Genomic DNA, 20,673 nt, shown 5'->3' with positions numbered 1-20,673 from the left:
AAACTCTAATCCCAATTATTTATGAGTGATTAATGATGGAGTTGATTTAGGCACTGCCAAAAACCTGTGTAAATAGTTGTTTTCTTGCAACTGTAAAAGTTTAGTCTTTTCTCCACCCAATACTGGGGAGCCATAAAGAGCCACTGGAAGGTGTTTAGATCGTTAACGTTTAGTAATCTCTTTGAAGGGTTTATTTCCAACTTTTTTTAGCAAAGCGGAATATTGCCAAAATAGATTTCAGATGTGGGGACCAATCAACTTTCTGGGAGAAAACAGTTTCCAAATAGCTGAAAGCGTACACCTCCTCAAGATTTTGGTTCTTTGTACAATGTCTAAAACCCATTTTTTGGCTTTTCCCACATCCCATGGGAAAAATCGTATCTAAATTCAGTTTTAGATCTCTACTCTCCAGAAAGATAGTAAAGTTTGTTATTAGTAGCTGAAGGCCGAATGCCGTCCTGGATATCAATACCGCATGAAGTTGGATCAGGGTGATCTGGGGGTCCACCTTAGGGGCGTCTGCGTTTATATTTTGCAGAAAGTTTTCCACACCATTTATATTCAATGAAAATAAGAGTGGTGCGAGTAGGCACCCCTGCTTAATACTCCAGGTCATCTGAAAATCACTTGTTTTTCCCCATTTTCCCTTAGCGCACACAGGCAGTTAGGAAGGCATATAACTGGGAAAGACGAATTTTAGTGTTGATTGGAGTGCCCATATCTATATGCACCTGCCATTAGTTAGCATGATTCACCAAGTCGAAGGCACTAGACAAGTCAACAAAACATAAATGAACATGACCTTCCCTTGCCTTAGTGTACCGACTAACAATAAGGTGTAAGTTGATTCCCTGTTTTACTGTCCCTATTTCCTTCCTGAAACCATATTGGGAATCCATTATTGTATTTTTTTCCTGAGCCCATGATTCCAGCCTTGCTAAAATCAACCTACCCATGGCTTTCACGGTGGAGTCCAGGAAGAATACAGGGCAATAACACCTAGCGTCCCCCCAATCATCTTTTTTAAATATAGGGACAATCCCGCATTGACTCCATGATTACGGGAAATTGCCATGAGCTGCTGCATAAAAAATATGGGTCACCATCGGGACCCATAAGGAAGGATGGGTCTTATTGATATCCACAGGGATCACATCGGGCCCTGGTGCTTTTCCTTTGGCACTCATTTGTAAAACTTCACTGACCTCCTCCAAAGTAAGTTACTCTTTCCAGAGCCCCAGACTTAATTATGTTTGGGCAACCACAGCACAGAGCCTGCCCTCATCGCCGCCACCGATGACATCAGGACCCTGCTGGACAACGGCGAGACCGCAGCACTCATCCTCCTGGACCTCTCTACCGCCTTCGATACCGTCTGCCACTGCACACTACACGCACGCCTCCACGCCGCAGGGATCCGAGACAAGTCTATGGATTGGATACCTCCTTCCTCTTCGGCAGAACCCAGAGCGTCCGCCTTTCCCCATTCCGTTACAAAGCCTCCAAGATCATCTGCAGTGTACTCCATGGATCCTCCCTCAGCCCGACGCTGTTCAACATTTACATGGCCCCGCTCGCACACGTAGCTCAACAGCACAACCTCAACATAATCTCCTACGACAACGACACTTAGATGATCCTCTCCCTCACCAAGGACCCCATCACCGCCAAAGCCAACCTCCACAAAGGAATGAAGGCCGTAGCCGACTGGATGAAGACCAGCCGTCTGAAGCTGAACTCGGACAAGACGGAGGTCCTCATCCTCGGCTCCTACCCTTCAGCCTCAGATGACTCCTGATGGCCGACAGCACTGGGGGCAGCCCGACACCCACCAACCACACACACAACCTGGGAATCATCCTCGACTCAACGATCTCAATGACCAAGCAAGTCAACGCCGTCTCCTCCTCCTGCTTCAACACCCTCCGCATGCTCCGCATGATCTACAGATGGATCCCGACAGATACAAGAAAGACAGTCACCCAGGCCCTTGTCAGCAGCAGACTCGACTACGGAAACGCCCTCTAAGCGGGAGCCTCGACCAAGCTCATCAAATGACTACAACGCATCCAAAACGTCTCAGCACGACTGATTCTTCAGGCTCCTCACCCACGCACAAAAGGCACTCCACAAGACTGGCCCAGCCTACCTCAACAGACGGCTCTCCTTCTTCATCCCCAACTGCCAGCTACGCTCCACCGACCTCTCACTCGCCACCGTCCCGCGCATCCGAAGAACAACCACCGGTGGGAGATCTTTCTTGACTAGCCAGCTCACCAATTATCAAATTGTTTGGATTAAAAATACTTCCAAAGTGCATGATCCAGGCACCAGGCAAAACCAACGAGTCCATACTAGGGCTAGTGCTCTCTTTAAGAAAGGAGGAAGTTATAGATTTCCAGAGAATAGGATTTCAAGTTTCAGCTGCCTGTTTTAATTCTGCCCAGGCTTGCTCCTGTAATTCCTTTTTTAGGGCTCGCCTGGCGTTGCAGCGCGAAGCGCTGCCGCCAGCGAACCTTATTGTCGTTGTCTTCCCTCCCCATGTGGCACAGACCGGTGCACGAGCAGACACCGGTCTGTGAACGGGCGAGCCGCAGGGAACGCCAACGTGCATGCTCACGGCGTCACGCTCCTGCCCTCCCGCGTCTCTTCCAGGCCGACTTGTTTGGGTTAAGCGCGGGAGCCAAGCGGGCCATCAGAAACCGCACGTCCCGCATCGTGGTCATGGAGAGGAAGGGCGGGCTCCACTGCTGGCTCCAGAGCGACATCAGTTCGGTTGTATTTCACCCTTGTTAGTCGTGCAGTGCTTTTATATGATGGTTCTTCTTATTTTTGTTAGGCATGGGGAGATTAAGTGATTTGCCCAGAATCACAGGACGTTGAGCGTGGGTGCCGAGACTGGAACCCCCCCAGATTTAAGGTCAACTGCCTTCCAACATTTCGACACACCGATGACATCTTTGTTCCCGTGACGTAGGAGAGTGTGCTTCTACTTGTTTAGTTAGGAACGTTTATGTGTAGCGGTTAGGAACATCAGCATCGCGTAGTGATCGGCACAAAAGATACACAGGTGAAAACTTGACAGTCATGGATGGCATCATTGTACATGGCATGTCTTCAGTGTGCTGTTGTCAATTGCATTGACGTTGGTGCAGATGAAGTGATTTAAAACTGATTTTGGCCGTGTTTTAGAAGCTGCAATACTTCTGAAATCACTGTTTGATGAGTGCTCGAATGTGGTTGTTTTAGCCAAAGGATCAAATGCTTAAGCTCGTCTTTTGAAGGGTTCATCCTAATAGTTAACTAATGACGTGCTTTCAGATAGATGAATGCGTTACATCTACGACACAGGCCACTGTCTGGAATGTGGTGGAGCGAGCTTCTGCGCGCCATCTCCTGAACTGCTTGCATTGGTTGTGCGCCCCCACGGCCCTCCCGGCCGGGCAGGTTCTACTTCTTGTCCTCAGAGGGGCCACTGCCCCCTCCACCTCCAGAGACGGGGAGTCTGCCCGGTATCTGAGTCGGGCTCCGGGGACAATTTCCTCCTGCTCGGCACCCCGGCCTTTCCTTTCATCCTGCCAGGGACTTCACACCTCAGTCTGGGGCATTGTCCGGGCGAAAGCAGGAACTGACGTGCCGAGACAAAGCGCCCGCTATAAAATGCTAAAGGCAGCTCTTCCTGCGTCTCTTTCTTCCTGTCTGTCGCCCTCCCGTTCTTTCTTCTATCTTTCCTTTTCCTTCGTTTGCTTTTCAATCTTTATGTCTCGTCCTTTCTTTTACATGTACTGTATCTTTATATATGTCTGTGGTTCTTTCGTTCCAATATTCTTTATGTATTTATCTTTCTTTTTTGTTATTTTCTCTCTTTTATGCCATATTTCCCTACATTGTTCTTCTTCACCCCTTCCTTGTTCCATTTCTTTCTTGCTGTCTCCACTCCCACCCTTCCCCTTTTCCTCTTTCTCACTCCTTCTCTCTTTGTTCGCCTCTTCCGTCATTCTTCCTACAATCCACAGGTTTACTACCTCCTCATTGCATCTTCTTTTTCCCTGTTCGCTCTCTGTTTCGTTGTGATCTTTAAAAAAAATTCCTCTCTCATACACACTTCCTTACATCTCTTTTGTGTCTCAGACTCAGTCAGTCAGTCATTAAAACTTTATTTGAGTTATTACAACCATAAAAGTATACACTATACATTTATAAAACTTTATAAAAACACAGAATAAAAAATTTATTAAAATTCGAATCAGTCTTTTCCCGGAGGATAACCCCGGCAACATGGTTTCTAACAATAACGTCCTGAGATGTTAAAGGCACATGAGAAAATATATCTGACTAGGCCTTCCAAACACAATACATACATTAAAATAACAATCTCGATAACATACGCCTATACCTCTGTGTTCTGGAGAAACCCCCTAACTTGAATCATGTATTTCCCCAAAGCGCAGGCTATATCCAGGTTTCCCATCCCTACCAGGAGCTCTGCAGCTTGCTTCCTGTTCATAATCCTGTAATTTTTGAACAACGGGCCTAAGATCTCCTTACGTATATCAAGGGTCCTCCTACAGTCTAATAAAACATGAGTAATGTCACAGGTGGAACCTAACGTACATGTGCAATTGCCATTACTATTAATCATGAGGTTTTTGACCCTGGTATTTACATAACAGGGGTTTATACCCATTCTCAGTTTTAAAACCTTTCTTCTTAGTTGCTGATTCGGCAACCTATCCAAGTACGGGTAGGGATGATCTTCTGAAATCCATACTTGGATCATATGGGACACTGATATTTTTTGCCGAAGGTACTCGTAATCACATGTACGGGACACATCCGCTCCCAATGACCGTAGTTCTTTTTGCCTATATTGGAGTGTCTCAACTGGGCATCTAGTTCTATTCCTAACTTCCCATAAGCTTCCTTTAATGAGAGTCTGGCTTCTTTAGCCCAAGATAACTCACTGGAGGCAATGTCCTCTCTACACCACTGAGATATTTTCCTGGGTGCCTCCCCTGTCTCCAGACGCTGCCAAAACCGTATTAGTGCCATCCTGGTTGCAATTGCCCAGGAAGTGACTCCCATCTCCAATCTTGCTGCCTGTACCATAGCTGATTTAGGTAGCGAGAATAAGCTTTTCAGGATCATACGCTCCTCTTTGTCCCAACCTTTTTTCCCACTGAGGAGGAGAACCTCTGATCCATATAGGAATTGCGCGGGGACCATTGCCAGGTAAGCCTTAATAACCGGCCTATCTGACAGGTCTCCCGTAAAAGCTATTAAACCTTTTTAAGCCCTTTATGGAAGCTGTTGCCCTAATTTTTAACGCTTCCAGATGGGTGGTCCAATTCATGTTACTTGTGAACCATACTCCCAAATATCTATATTCCGATACCCTCTCAAGGAGTTCCGTACCCAAATACCAAGGGAACCAGGTCTTACTTTTGCCGAAACAAAGGATTTTGGTCTTTTCCATATTTACTACCAGTTTTTTATTTAGGCAGTATTTATGGAACATATCTAGTTTGATCTGCAGGCCTATCTCCGTCTGGTCCATAATCACCAGATCGTCTGCATAAAGCAGACAGGATATATGGTTACCCCCTAAGTTTGGGCTCGCCCCTCTAACCTCTTTTAGAATCCGAGGTAGGTCCGCTATAAACAGAGGAAAGAGCAACGGGGCTAGTACGCACCCCTGCCTTAGGCCATTTCCAATCTGGATCCTACCAGATAATCCACCCTCCTCATCCAGGACTACCTGGGCCCAGTTATCTGTATGCAAGGCCTGGATAAGGGCTAACAGGTCTGCATGTAATTTATAGCCTTTCAAGGTAGACCATAGTTGCTCCCTGCTTACAAGATCAAATGCCGCGCGGAAGTCCACAAAGCAGCAAAACAGGTTACCCCTTTGCTCTATAGACTTCCGCGCTACCGCCCAGAGGGCAAAGCAATGATCCACAGTTGAATGACCTTCTTTAAAACCCCCCTGTTCAGGAGGTACTATACAATTATCTTCAGCCAAATCTTTTAGCAACCCCAGAATAATTTTAGAGAAAACTTTTTCCCCAATGTCCAAGAGATTTATCAGGCGATAGTTTTTGGGGGAGTTTACATCACCTTTTTTGTGTATGGGTCTAATGATGGCCCCTTTCCAGCTATCTGGTAATATTCCTATTTTTAGTATACTTAAGAACGTCTTTGCAAACAAATCCGCCCACCAATCTATATTCGTTTTTATAATAATGGCGGGTAGATTGTCTGGGCCAGCAGCTCGTGTTAAGTTTAAGGTGGCTATCACGATTTTAATGTGACCTAGGGAGAACTGCTCCATTACTTCTTCCCTCACTCCTGGCCAACTAGATGGTTGTATTGCCTCCCTCCTTGGCCAATTGCCATAGATCTCCTCGAGGTAAATTACCCACTTATCCTCTGGAACAGAACATTGCATGGACCCTGCTGTTTTCCCTGTACATTCCTGTATCAATTTCCAGAAGCCTTTGACATTTTTTTCTTCAATTGCCACTAATAGGCTCTTCCAGCAATTTTCTTTAAAAGATCTTTTTTTGTCTCTAATTGATGCCTTATATTTTATCCTTTGTTTCTTTAGGGTTTGATGTTCCAATTCGTTGTAACTACGCCTGAGGCTTCTTTCACTCTTTCTAATTGCGGCCTTTGCTTTGCGGCAATCTGCATCAAACCATGGGTTATTAGTAGCATGTAATGGGAGTTTCGTTGTCAAACTGTGCTTCCCCCGTTTAATGTTTATTCTGAGGCATTCTACCAGTTGTCTTATCATTTCCTCATACCAGGGTAGCTCTTCCCCCATTACTAGGTTTTCTAAGTCAGCTACTATCTGAAAGTTCTTCAGTTTGTTTAGATGTTCTTCACTTATCCGAGTTGTAAGTCGCTTCGGATATTCAACCTCAACGTTCAACACCTTCTGTCTTGGCAAATCCTTATTTACCAACATTTCTAACAATAATGGAAAATGATCGCTGCCCTCTACTTGAAGAATTTCGAAATGTTGAATTGAGTGGAAGCACCAGGCCTGAATAAAAACATAGTCAATCGGGCACAATTGCTGTCCTATTTTAAATGTCCGCTTAGCGGGCCGATCTCCTTCTTTCCTACCGTTCACACAAACCAGACCCATAGCCCCCAGCAGTCATCCAAGCTCCACATCCTGACTTGAGAGCTCGGTGCTGCTGAACATTGCAGGCTCTATGTTATACGCTTTTAGTAAATCACTATTCCAGGCATCCGTTTTTAGGGGATTCAATCTATGATTTAAATCCCCCAAAATTAACATCACATCTCCTGGGTAGAGTTCTTGTAAGTTCTCTAAATCCTTTTTTAAACGATCCAACTCTGCTTTATACTCATGTTTTTCACCTTTCTGTATGTACACGTTGATGATACAAAAACCTTCACCCCTTGTGTTGTTATTTAGGATCAACACTCTGCTCCCTAGTGCCCAGATACATGTTAAGTCGAGATGGAGGATGTCTCTCACTATCCTTGTGGAGACCAGCGTCATCTGACCACTTGATGCCCTACCCATTTTATTCTTTCCTGCAGGTTTTATATGACTGGTAAAACCTTCCGTAACGGGGGGTTCGTCGCACAGCCATGTCTCCTGTAGGCACAAGATATCGGTCTTTCCGAGGAGATTTCTAAAAATCTCTTGAGACCATATTCTTTTGTAGTCAAAGGGAAATCCCTGGGTGTATACTAAAGTAGATGCGTGTTATTTTGCTGTATAGGTTCTAACCAGTCATACAAACATTCCTCATAGGTACATTAAGGGGAAAATTCATATAAAAATAAAACATTAGATAAGGAGTTCCACACTAAAAGTGAACGTTCACAATCTCTTTAATGTTTTTATAAAAGTAAAACCTCTTTTCACAGAAAAATAAATTAAAAATCCAAAGAAACAGGTAGGGAACTCAGGTTAAGAATAGGAGAGCACAAATCAGCGATCAAAAACAACAACAAAGAAAATGCACCATTGGTTAATCACTGGAAGGAACAAGGACATAATGTAAAAGATATCAGATGGGTAATCTTGGAAAGAATCAAGGAACAAACCAGATTGGGAGATAGCTCAAAAAGAAGAAAACAGCAGGAGCAATGGTTCATGATTAAATTTGATACCATCAAACATGGCCTAAATTCAAGGGAAGAGTGGGAAACCTTAATTTAAGATATAGTCATAGACAGAATAACTAGAGATACATACAAAGGAATACATATGATATGATCCACAAATGAGTCCTACTAAATTCTTAAATAGAATGATAAAATGGAGTAGATAGGAGTAAGGGTCACATACGAAAGAAATATAGGATTGAATAAATATAAAATGCACACTTTGAGGATTAATGAAACAGTATAAGACATTGAAAGTAGGGACTCTAAACGAGTGAAAGATACAACAACACTAGAAGTGTCCTCATTCCACCCGATACGGTTCACTTCTAGTGTGTTTTCATATTATAGAATTACTGAGTAGACAATGCAGGACCTAGTAAAATATAACCATGTACTTAAAGCAAAAAACAATATATAAGAGAAATAGAGATACATTCCGGGCATGTACATGCAAATGCCCATAATACTCTAACCGAGGAGGCAAAATCACCCCATACCGGTAGGTAAATTCAATGGCTGGTTTATGGAAGCGAAAAATGGAATAACAAAGAACTATACCCAAAAGGGTGGTAAATAGTTCGTCTTTCCGGAAAAAAAAATAGATCATATACCACCTACTTTTATTGTCTTAAAACCACGATAAGTTTAATTTTTAGACAAATAACAAATGATCATATATAAGTATAAAACTTCCTTGTAGAAATAAAATAAAGCCAATAAAATTAGAATGCAATGGCGTAGGAGGGTATACAATGTCACGCTTCATCAACAGTATCGGAAAAAAACATCACTCTAAGATGGCGCCGATAATGGAGGGCCAAAACAAACAGAACTGAGCATGCGCGATCCCCAGCTGCAAACAATTGCAGGGATTATCGCATTATAAAAATAGTACGCCCACAGCGTCTTCTCAGAGAAGGAGAAGAACGCGGCAGAAGCGCTGACAATTTTTCCGAGCAGGTAAGCAGAAACGGGAGGGCTTTGATTAGAACTTCCGTAGATCGGGGGAAGTACGAGGTTAATTTACAATGGCAGGGAGAGCCATAGAAGGATCGCGGTAACCCTGACATACCATAGAGACACGTTTTTTTCATGTGCAATGCATGGATAGAACGGGAACACACTCCATGACAATGCGTGTTATCCAGGGCAGCATCTTACCAATTCCCTAGTTACATGTTATCCCCACAGACATCATAAGCAGTAAGGTGTAGGGCAAGACAGCTAACGAGTTATCCCTTTCTAAAGAAACAGAGGGGAAACACGGATGAAAAATGCCTGCGAATTTAGATAAAAGGGTTACCCCAAAGAGGAGGGGCATTTTTTGAACAAATAAGAACATAAGCCCATAGTTGATAAAAAGGCATTTCCAAGAGACCCAATAAGGGATACATGATAGAAAGGAACTAAAGGGTAGACTTGAGAGACCCCTGAAAAGCAACGGAAATTTAAATAAACTTTTCTTACCTACAGAACATATCCAGTTCCAAAGCAAAGAAAAATCGATACATGCCCGTTCATGAGAGCGTTTTAAATTATATAAAGGTAAGAAAGAAGGGGTTTGAACTGTATAAGATAGGTTGCCACCCATAGAATGATAACGGCTAATTATGACCCCCTTGCCTACACAGATTTTTACAAATTTGACAAAAAATCGATAAAAAGAGGGGATCCTAGCCCACTTGATCATAGAACAGGAGAAAGATTTTTAATCTGAGAATTCTCATCACCCCGGAGGTAAATATAGGAAACCACAAATGCTCTGAGTGGTATAAATATAGGATTTAAGATAAATTAATGAAAGTGAATTAAACTGTTATCCCATAGGTATAATAAAAACCTACAGTGGACGTCTGGAGAAGGCTTCCTGACGGCGGTGTTTCCTAGGGGAATCTTACAAGATTTATGGGGTAAGAGGGACACCAAAATAGGTAGTAACACTAGATGACAGAAGGATGAATGGCACTATGAATGTGAGAATGAATGAAAGCCCTTAGTTGCTTCCACACTAAAAAGAAATGGACGGAAAGGCCACATATGGCAACAGCCACCCGAGTTTTTAGAGGGTGAAGAGAAAAGCTGGAATATGAATCCTGCTTAAAATAATACTTGTTACAACAGAATGGGAATGTGTAGTGTTTGACCACCTATGCACCTGATGAAAAATGTTTTGATGAAACTGTGAATAGGCCAAACTGAAGGGAAAAGATGGTCCAAACAAAAGACCAAAAAACAAGAGAGTCCAGATAAGGCGGAGTTGACCAATTTGGGGATAAGAAACAAGATGCTGTACACTAGAAATGTGATAACATGTCCCCAGAATAGTGATATTGTCTCTTTTTCTATATACCCACACAGAGACTTTTATATATAAGTCTAGAAGCCGGTGACCCCAAAGAGACGGCAGGTTCTGATGAAGGTGTTACAACATCAAGTATTATAACACCGAAACGCGTCAACGCATTTGCTTCTAGAATCCAAACAAGGTCAAGGAGGTAGCAGATATCCATGCATTTTTGATACTGTCTACTGTACCACCAGCATCAAAGAAAAGACCAGTGGATCTATACTAGTAGTGGTGGGAAAATATCAAGGCCACAGTGATAGGGGGTTTGTGAAAAGGATCCAATCGTTTTTGTGTACTGTATTAGTGTTGATCATTTCTCCTTTGTTACATAATTTTGATGATTGTGATACTATTTTTTTTTTATGTGTAATAAATTGTTATTAATTGCTCACTGAATTTTTATTGTACTTGTCCAAAGAGTGGTTTCTTTGGATTTTTAATTTTAATTTAATTTATTTTTCTGTGAAAAGAGGTTTTACTTTTATAAAAACATTAAAGAGATTGTGAACGTTCACTTTTAGTGTGGAACTCCTTATCTAATGTTTTATTTTTATATGAATTTTCCCCTTAATGTACCTATGAGGAATGTTTGTATGACTGGTTAGAACCCATACAGCAATATAACACGCACCTACTTTAGTATACACCCAGGGATTTCCCTTTGACTAAACTGTCACTGTACCCTGTTCCCTGGTGATAGTGGGGTACTCTCTCTTATGTTTACATATTCTTTTGTAGCCATTAATATTCCAAGACAAGATACGCAGGATGTGCGACGACCCAATTTCCTAATCGATGTTACTTAAATTCCCCTCCTCCTCCTGGTCTAAGTAAGCCAGCTCTCTATACCTGTTTCCATCCAAGACATCTTCCTCCCCCCACCCCAGCTTTTTAGGAACAATTGTAATTCCCAGGCCTTCCTTATTACTCCATCCAGATGAGATAATTTTTATTTGCCGTTCTCCCAGCCCTGCATGGTTTCTAAGAAATGTGTGCCCTTGATTAACCATTTTCAGCTCCTCTCTCTTTACTAATCTAATTCCTTCCCTTAACATCTCGGCTTCCGCTTTTTCCAATGCGACTTTTATCAAAGCCGAGTGGAGAAGGACCTTTGTTATTTCCTCACCTTTAGCATTAACCAAAAATCCCACTTCTTTTAAATCCTCAGTACTGACATATTTTAAGCTGGGGCACTTAGCAAACGAGAGTAGTAACTGTGAGCGGTTTAGGGGTTTTAATTTCTTACCCCTTTTCCCCCCATTTCCCTGACCCATCGGTTCTAGGTATAGCCAGGTGTCCACAATCCTGGGTGTCTGTAAAGACTTATGACTTTCCTCTGGGCTTCTATTCCTTCTCTTCGAGTTACTTTCTACTCTATCACCCTTCAAACAAATATTCAGCGGGGGTAAGTTACTGGGCCCTGCCTCGGTGGACGTTTCTATTTCCCGTATAGGTTCTAAACCCTCTTTCCTCCCCCTTGGCATCCTCTTAGCGGCCCTTGCGTTCTTGGCCACACATTTACCTTGGACCCAACATGATTTTTCCTGGGGACCAGGGGTGCTTGCGCCAGAGTCTACTGGGGTTACATTATCCAATTCTACTCTCCCTACCTTGTCCCTGGGCCTTAGGTCATAGGGTGCCTGTTTCCTGTTCACCTGTTCTGCAACCGGTCTCACCCGTTGGACCTTTTTCCCTATTCTCCTCTTCAGGCAACGCCTACTTTCACCATATCTCCTTATGATCATGGGACAGCGGGAAATATATACATTGGGCTCCTCCTCATTTGATGTATTTGTCCTTGTTGTTTCTCCCACCTCGTTAGCTTTGTTCTCTACAGATCTTACAAGGGAAGGCATTTGGACTTTAATCTGCATCAATTCCCCAATTATATTATTAAACTGCTTACTATGGGTTTTTAAAATTTCATTATTTACCACTGAAACCTCTAGGATTCCTTGTAAAGTTTTCTGGAGCATCAACATAACCTCAAGCATTGATGAGCTCGAGGTACCCGTCACCTCTAAACTATTCACGGGTAGGCCTGATAACACAGTATAGGCCATATTTACGTTTTCCGGACTGTCTTTTTCATTAAGTCCAAATTCTTCTTCGACAGCTTCTCTCTCCGGGTGTAAATTTTCATTTTCATTTTCTTTTTCTTTCTCTTCCTCCCCCTCTCCCTCTGAGTCTTGGCTTAATACTGATTGAAACAGCCGTGGGGAGGAAGACAGCCGAGGTATTATCGGTATGTTAGCAGTGTCAAAATTTGTCTGGTTCAGGGAATCGGCGTCTGATATCATGATCTCAGATAATTTCCGGGACTCCACCACTTTTGATTCCCTTTCTGGTGTCTCCTTTTCTTTAAAATGCTTACCAAAGAAGTCTTTAATAGATTTTGAGACTGTGGAGCCACCTTTTCCACTTGCAGACTTAGCGGACATAGGCCCCTTTTGTTTAGTTGTACTTGAGGATGCTGTTGACACCAGTACTGATGTTATATTTCTGGTAGGTGTCGTTGTCGCATTTTCCAAGTCAGTGGGAAGATCTATTATGTCCTCTACTCCTTCGCTTGTATTTCCTAGGAGTTTTAAGTTCTTAGATGCTTTCCGGCGTTTATTCTTTCCTAATGCCATATCTTTAAGCTCTCCCTCTCCGCTTACTTGCTTCCAAGGGAGCAGGGACTATGCAGGCTGTTTTCCTTCACTTTTCCTTTGCTTTTTAAGTGTACTACAGCCCCCTCTGGAATTACCCCTTGCTAAAGACCCTCAACTATAATGTTTCCCTTTTTTTTTTTCTTTTTGTTATTATCCACTTACCTCTGACCTGTGGGCCCGCTTTCTGCCGCTCTTTATGCCTCCACCACCTTTTCTTCCTTTCCTCAGTCTTTTCAGGTCCACCGCCGAATCCGCCGAAATCAGCGCGGGACAATGAGATAGAACTCCAAGAACTCCAAGATGCGTCCGTGCAACGCTGCGCCGCTGCCACCGCCGAAGCTGTCCCGGAACCGGAAACCGGGAATCGATGACAGCGACGATGAAGGTGGGAGGGAACAGAAAGGCGAGCCTCGGCACACAGGTCAGCACCTGAAGTCACAGCGAGAGTTCAGAAACGTGCACGATGGTCTAAAACTGAATGAAAAACCCCTCTCACTGCCTCTTCTGTGAGACCCCTGCTGCTCTGCAAAGTCAGCCACAAGCCAGGCGGGCTGGGGAGCAGGGAAGTGAAAGGGTTGGAGGGCAGGAGAACCGGGTAACCAGGGCGCGGAATGCTGAAAATGTAGAAAATTTAGAAATGTAGAAATTGCAGATTGCAGCAAGAAGCGTTGCAAAGGCGGGTAGTTTGACACCCCCTTCTCTTTGTACCAGCGATAGTAGCGCTTTCACGGGAGACCTCTCTTGGCCTCCACCATGGCTCCTCCTGGCCCCTCACGGCCCATCTGCCCCTTAATTAGCGTTGTGGCGTCCTATAGTGCTTTATCGCGACTTGCGGCTTGAGTCACTCGCGGCTCTCACCTCTACCTGCTGCCGCCGCTTCTGCAGCTGCCGCTGCCGGTGACGTGAGGCGAGTTGGAGGAGGGTGAAATCGGCGGCCGGTTCCCGGCTCTCCCGGCTCTCCCGGCTCCCGTCTAATGATTATCGGCACCCGGCTGGTTCCAGCACCTGACGGCTCCCGACGGTGGTGCACTCTCTCCTCTCAGGCTCCTCTGTCTCTTTCCGGCTCCTCCGGCTCAACAGTACACAGCTAGCTCTGTCTCAGACTCGAAGGTGAAAGCATCATTCATCCTATTGCCATTGGCTTGTGTCAGTCCGTCTGAAATGCTGACTTCTGATTCGAAAATAGGATTGTTAGTCTCCTTAGTAAAGCCGCCTCTTCATTTGTCACCTCCCATTGCGACTGGCCCCTATACTTTGTTTGTTAAAGGGTGCGTGTTATTTAGACTGTGAGCACTATTTTCTTCACTTTCTTTTACTATATGCAGGACGTGCTTTGATGCCTGGTGCCCCTACTCCCGTTGTCCATGCCTTTAGCCAACCCCAGCCCGCTGGCGTCAGTGCCTTGCATTTGCAATGCGATAGGTCTCACATTTAAGCCAGTTTGAGCTAAAGGCATTGTAAATGACAATGCCTTTTATTGAAGTTTTGGCTTTTAAAACATAAATAAAATGCCTTGTCATATCCAATGCCAATAGCTTAAACTCGCGTAAAGGCGAGACCTATTGCATTGCAAATGCTTGTTCTTCTGTCTGCCGTGGTCCTATAACCCTTGTCTAATGTCTTTATTTTCACCCCATCTCTAGGTGATTCTTGTATAGCCCTTCAAAGGGCCTGATTGGATTGGGTACAATAAGAATCAAACTACCCTTGTACAAAATTCCATTGAGCCCACTTTTAACTGGTCAATTTGATGCTATTGCTAATGGTATACGGAAAAATGCATCAACCAAGCTTTCGTGGTCCACCCCCCATTCTGTTGCTCTGTAATAATAGCCTTAAGTATTTTGGGCTGGGGTGTCCCTGCCCATTTTAGGGATAACCCATTACTCCCAGATATATTCATTAAAGGCACAAATTCCATTTGCTCACTATTTTTGTACAGGACAATGTTAAGCGAAAATGTTAATACAGCATGGTCACTTAGCACAGTGTTTATTACTTTAAAAGAATTAATCAAATATTAAACTTTAAACTGACACCAAAATGTGATCAATGGTGGACATGTGGCCATGTCCATAAAAGGTCAGTTTCCATCTAACTCCTGATCTATAATTTCAAAATGCATTTTATATATAAGTGCATTTAAGGCGTTCCCATGAGAACCACATATGAAATAGGGTTGTTCAGCCACTAAACAATCCGAAAGACCACATACAGTCCTACTTTTAGCTTGTACTTTTAATCTGTAATTTTCCTTTTGTCACTGTTTTTCCGTAATTATCTTCCTCCCTTCCCCCCCTTCCTTTCTGGGTAAATGTTTGGTGATTAAAATAAATCACGGTCCCTAAAAATGAGTGAAGATGTGCTCCACCTGCAACCACTTTTCAAATAAGCACTGACTATACTACCTGCGGGTAAGAAACAAAAAATTCATGATTGAGGGATGTTGTGCGAAAGATATTACCTTCCGAGTAAATCTTATTCTTGTGGTGAAGGCGAGGTACCTTAATAAAATCTACAGAAGTCTAATTTGTTTGTTTTCTCAGAATGCAGCACATAAATGTAAGCTCTGGGACTTGAATGGATAATGGTTTCCAGAGTGGCAATGTTGTCGTAATAGTGTTCATCTGTGTGCAGCCTTCCAACAGTAGGGGCCTCGTAAATCTTACTGCCTTATGAAATCATGACCCCTACACTACTAAATGCATCACATGTGTAGATAAAAGAAAAAGACAGGTTAAGAAATATTTAGATGCCAAGAGAGCAAGAGGTCAACACTAAGCAATGACAGTAAATGTACACATAGTTTGCTTCCATTGCTAATACCAAAATCATGTGAGTTGTGTTTGACAGTCAATATTTTTTCTGATGTGTTTCTTGTTTTAATATTGCAGGCCTTGGAAAGGAGACAAACTTCCAGTGGCAGAAGTGAGAACAAAAACAGAATTTAAAGCATTTCAAGTTTGAAACTTCCAACAGCTGATTCGTTTTTTGCGGTTATTCTTGTAGATTAATTCATCCATCAAAAGCTAGAAAACACACGTAGAATTGTAGTCTGCTCTTAGCAGTTCCAGCGGGCTTCTTCTTGGGTTCTATAAGTGTGCGACACTTGTAGTAGATGATCGGTATCAGCTGCATATTCACATATATGTAAACATGTCGGAACCTTGCATTGTTTATGTTATGTAAAGCAAAGTGAAGAAGATACACACAAACACACTCCTTGGAAAATACCTAAACACTACATGGAGTCCGGTCCTCAGAGCATGCTGGTCCTAAAAGAGATGGAGTTTGTCTGGGTTTACCAACACTGTGAGGACCCCCCACAAACACACACAAGCACATACTCCAACAGGTCTACCTACACCCACTCAAACACACCACCAGATACACATGAACCAACGCATACAGACTAATGGATGTGCAGGTTCTTAGGCTCCGAAAGCTACGGATCAAGGATACAGACGCGCAGACCGACACACACCCATGAAAACAATCCATCAGTGATACCACCATCTCAGCACACAGACCAACATATATCAAGGTGCCTGTGAACATAGACCAACACACAGAAGCTCACATTCTCACAACCATAGCCCACATAGAGCCAAACACAACACACATGACGTCAGACACCACGCAGGCCTGATACACATAGGCAGGGGTTGGACAGAGGTATTAAAGTGCAGATAGACAGGTGGATAGATGCTTGATCGTGCTGGGGATAGTCAGGATCCATGTTCACTTAATATTTAGCCCTTCTGCAAATTAAGGTTTTGTTAAGGTGGGAAAAGGAGTGGAGTGCTGAAATGTATTTAATTATAGGTCTCTCCTTGGAAAAGAATAACGAGAAGGTAATGGGAGACTACAGTTTCTGTGCCGTCCGATCCTTGTCTACGTTGCAATTAACATCTTAAGTTCTTTGGTAAAATCAAACACATGCAGTACAGTGAATCACTAACTGCCTCACTCTACAACTGGCATACTTTTTCTGTGTGGCCCTATCCTCCTTCATAAACTGAAGAACATGTGTACATTTCTGTGATTTCGTTTTTGCAAATATTTGCTATCAAGTGTGTTGATCTAAATTTGTCTAATCAAAGAAAACAGACAGTGCGATTTCTACACTACAGACTGCAGTGATTTGCAGAATGGAAACAAAATAATAAAAACAAGCAGGGCTATTCACAAACTGCACTTTGTAGTATGTTTAGCAGTACTACCAGAGTACTACTCGTGCTAACAAATTATGTTACGAACCTATCTGCAACAGTCTCCACGGCTGCTGCTCCTATCTCCCCCCCGCCCCCGACTGCCTAGATCTCCGCTCACTTGTTTTTAGGTCTCGCCTGCGTTGCAACGCATTCGCTGCTCACTGGTGAGAAATTTTGTGAGAGAGGGATTTCTGAAAAGGGCTTTAAGCCCCGCCCCTCATTTCCATTGACTGGAGTCACCGTTTATGCTAAACGGTGGCCTGCCATTGGAAATCAGCTGTTTGCGTTTCCTCCCTTTCTCCTTTTGGTCTGGCCCATCCGGACTGGATTGCCTGCTTCACGGCTGTCGTGAAGCAGTTTCTTATCTCAAGGAGGCGTGTTGGAAGCTGTGAGATCCAGTCCGGATGGGCCGTCCCAAAAGGACGGGCCCTGCCTCCTCCCCTCGATGCCTCATTAACTGTATTATTTAACCATATTGCTATTGATTACCCCCTTTCATTCGAGGGCATATTTCCTACAAGAGGGAGTCAGAGGTCACGCTGCGGTGTTTATAGGAAGGGTCAGAGGTGGGGATGTTTGCCGTCATTAGTCCCTAATCAGATCTTTAATCTATCCAGGATCTGTGGGTATTTAATTGGTGTTATTGTAATTTCAACGCCATTAAAGCCCGAATGGACCCTCATACAGGTCCAAGAGTTAAGACACAATTAGTAGCCTAGTGCAGGTATTCCCGGGCATGCAGAGAATATGCCCCTACTGCTTGCAAACATTCAAAACATGAAGTCTGCATAATGCTTTCGAATGCGCTCCTTTCCTCCCCAGAAAGCATTGAAATGAAGTCCCTTTTCTATGGGGTGCGCACTTTGCACACAGTGCCCGGGGCAGCGCAGCACCCTATGTACATAAGGAGCGTCCGGGGTGCTTTAGAGGTGCTTAGGTTCTATTGTAGCACATCTGGCTTAATGTGGTTATTCACCACAGCGGCAATTCAACACTGCCCTGGAAGCGCTTGCTATGTGGCGTGTTTAAAACAATGGAATAACAATAGCTCCTGCGTGTGGCGAATGCCTCCCAACACGGGCAGGCGAGGGGGCAGGGCGTGTGGTAGTTTCTATGTCACAACTGTTATTTACGAGGACATATGGCTCGCTTGCAAAAAACGACGTCAAGAACTTGGTTGGGCTCTTCTCTGCAGTTTCGTTTGAGCTAATCATTCAATGGTGTCCTTTCTCTACTGCCCAGTCTACAGTTTCTTTCCCACCTCTTGATCTCTTGTGTCCTGCTTCACCTCCCTCATAGTATGTCATGATGTGGTTCTGATGGTTACATGAACAGAATCATTAAGTTACATTGCTGCAAAATTTGGTTAGAAGTAACAATGCTACGTGTTGTATTGGTCTACTGCAAGGGATGGTGGTAACTTTTCAGTTTATTGTACGCTTAATGAATGCATAAATAAATAAATAAACAACTTTGTGTGAGGATGTGCTTGTTGTCAAAGGGATGAATGCTGTCATTGACAGGGAATGTAGCCCTATGTTGTATGCTATAGTGGGTGGGAGGAAAGTATGAATAATATAACAAAGAGAAGACCAATGGATAAAGAAGCTAGATTGAAGTATTAGTAAAATTAAAAGGTCTTGGCTAACACCGTCCTCAACATTGAAGTCCTAGAGTATGGTACTTTGGTACGCCTTGGGGTGCTGCCGACTCTGACCTCTGCTGCCATGTTAAATATTGAGTGCAAACAACGGCCTAAAGGCTTTGTGGTTCCTACAAAAAAAGTCGCCCGTAAATTATGTATTGAAAGCAGACTGGTGCGTAGGGGGCGAGGCTGCTGCTACTGGTGTGTTTTCCTCCCTGGCAAAAGCACCATCAATTTGTACTGGTTAGTGATGGATCATCAAGCAAGCCGCTTCCATGACTGAATGAGACCCCGAGGAGCCTGACTTCATTCCTCTATATTTGCTTCCCCCCTGCTTCCCTCGGGCAGTCCCACTGGTGCGGTCTGCCAGTCCAGTGTCATAGGAAGCCGTCCCATCTTCCACCCCCTCTGATTTCTCCCCAGAATCGACTCTCCCGCATCAGTGCTGTTTTGTCCCCGCTGCTTCCGGTTGGAGCCGTCCCGCTCATTAGGGGCCGCGGTATTCTGATCCACGCGCCGCCGTATTGCTGGGCCACACCAGGCCTGGGCGCTGACTCACAGCATTAGAGACAAGCATTTGCAATGCAATAGGTCTCGCATTTATGCGAGTTTAAGCTATTGGGATTGTAAATGACAATGCCTTTTATTTATGTTTTATAAACAAAAATAAAAGACACTGACATTTACAATGCCAATAGCTCAAACTCGCGTATATGTGAGACCTATTGCATTGCAAATTATTGTTTTTTCAGGAACTGTGGGAAAGACACTGCGGAATTGCTGGGAAAGAGGGGGTACTTACTACTAATTGGGAGGGGTTAAGGAATGGTAAGGAGGGGTTTAGGGGGGACAAATAACCACCCACAAAATAGTAAGTCATTGCACTTTTAAAGTTACTCCAGCCAAAAAGGACCCCAAAAAAGTAGTAAAGTACTCCAGCTTAGCCTGTTATTATGTCCAGCACCCTGCATGGCCAAACTACTGTGCAGCAATACTCTCCCATAGGAAATAATGGAGCCATCAAATAGCTATACAAATAATACAAAAATAAAAGGTTTTACTGTTTACGATCTAATAATTTAGTAAATTCTGTGTAATCTTATTATAAAGTATTTTTATAAACAACCCTTTTTTATCAAACGGTAATCATGTTGAACTCTATAACAAGGCTTCCAACACTTCCAACACACCTGGCAATGCAATGAGCAAATGTTCTGAACTCCACCATACATTTAAAGTTGAAACATATCTGTACACCAACTAACTACATCCAGGCTGACCACATAAGAAATGAACTCACACTTTTTCTACCTTCACTATGTTGGTGAACATGTTTGTTGCTTTACCTCTCATTTTCAGGAATATTCATTGGAGGGGCTGAGCGAGGATTCACAGGCAAAGGATTAACATCTTTGGGATATCCAGGGAATCTGTCATTGCCAGGTACCACGTTTTCACCTGATGTTATCCTTAACATGGTTGCAGACTGGCATTAGGAGAGTGTTTCACCCAAAGCCTGCCCCTGGCTATCCCCCCCTGTGTTAAAATATTAGCTGCACTCCATTTCATAGCCACTGGATCTTTCCAGAGGGTAACTTCTGACAATGTTGGCATGTCACAGGCAAGTCAGTCTCAATGCTTGCATCAGGTAATATGATA

Source organism: Lissotriton helveticus, chromosome 1_1 (assembly GCF_964261635.1).
Source record: "Lissotriton helveticus chromosome 1_1, aLisHel1.1, whole genome shotgun sequence".
Lineage (NCBI taxonomy): Eukaryota > Metazoa > Chordata > Amphibia > Caudata > Salamandridae > Lissotriton > Lissotriton helveticus.
This window is presented reverse-complemented; position numbering follows the sequence as displayed.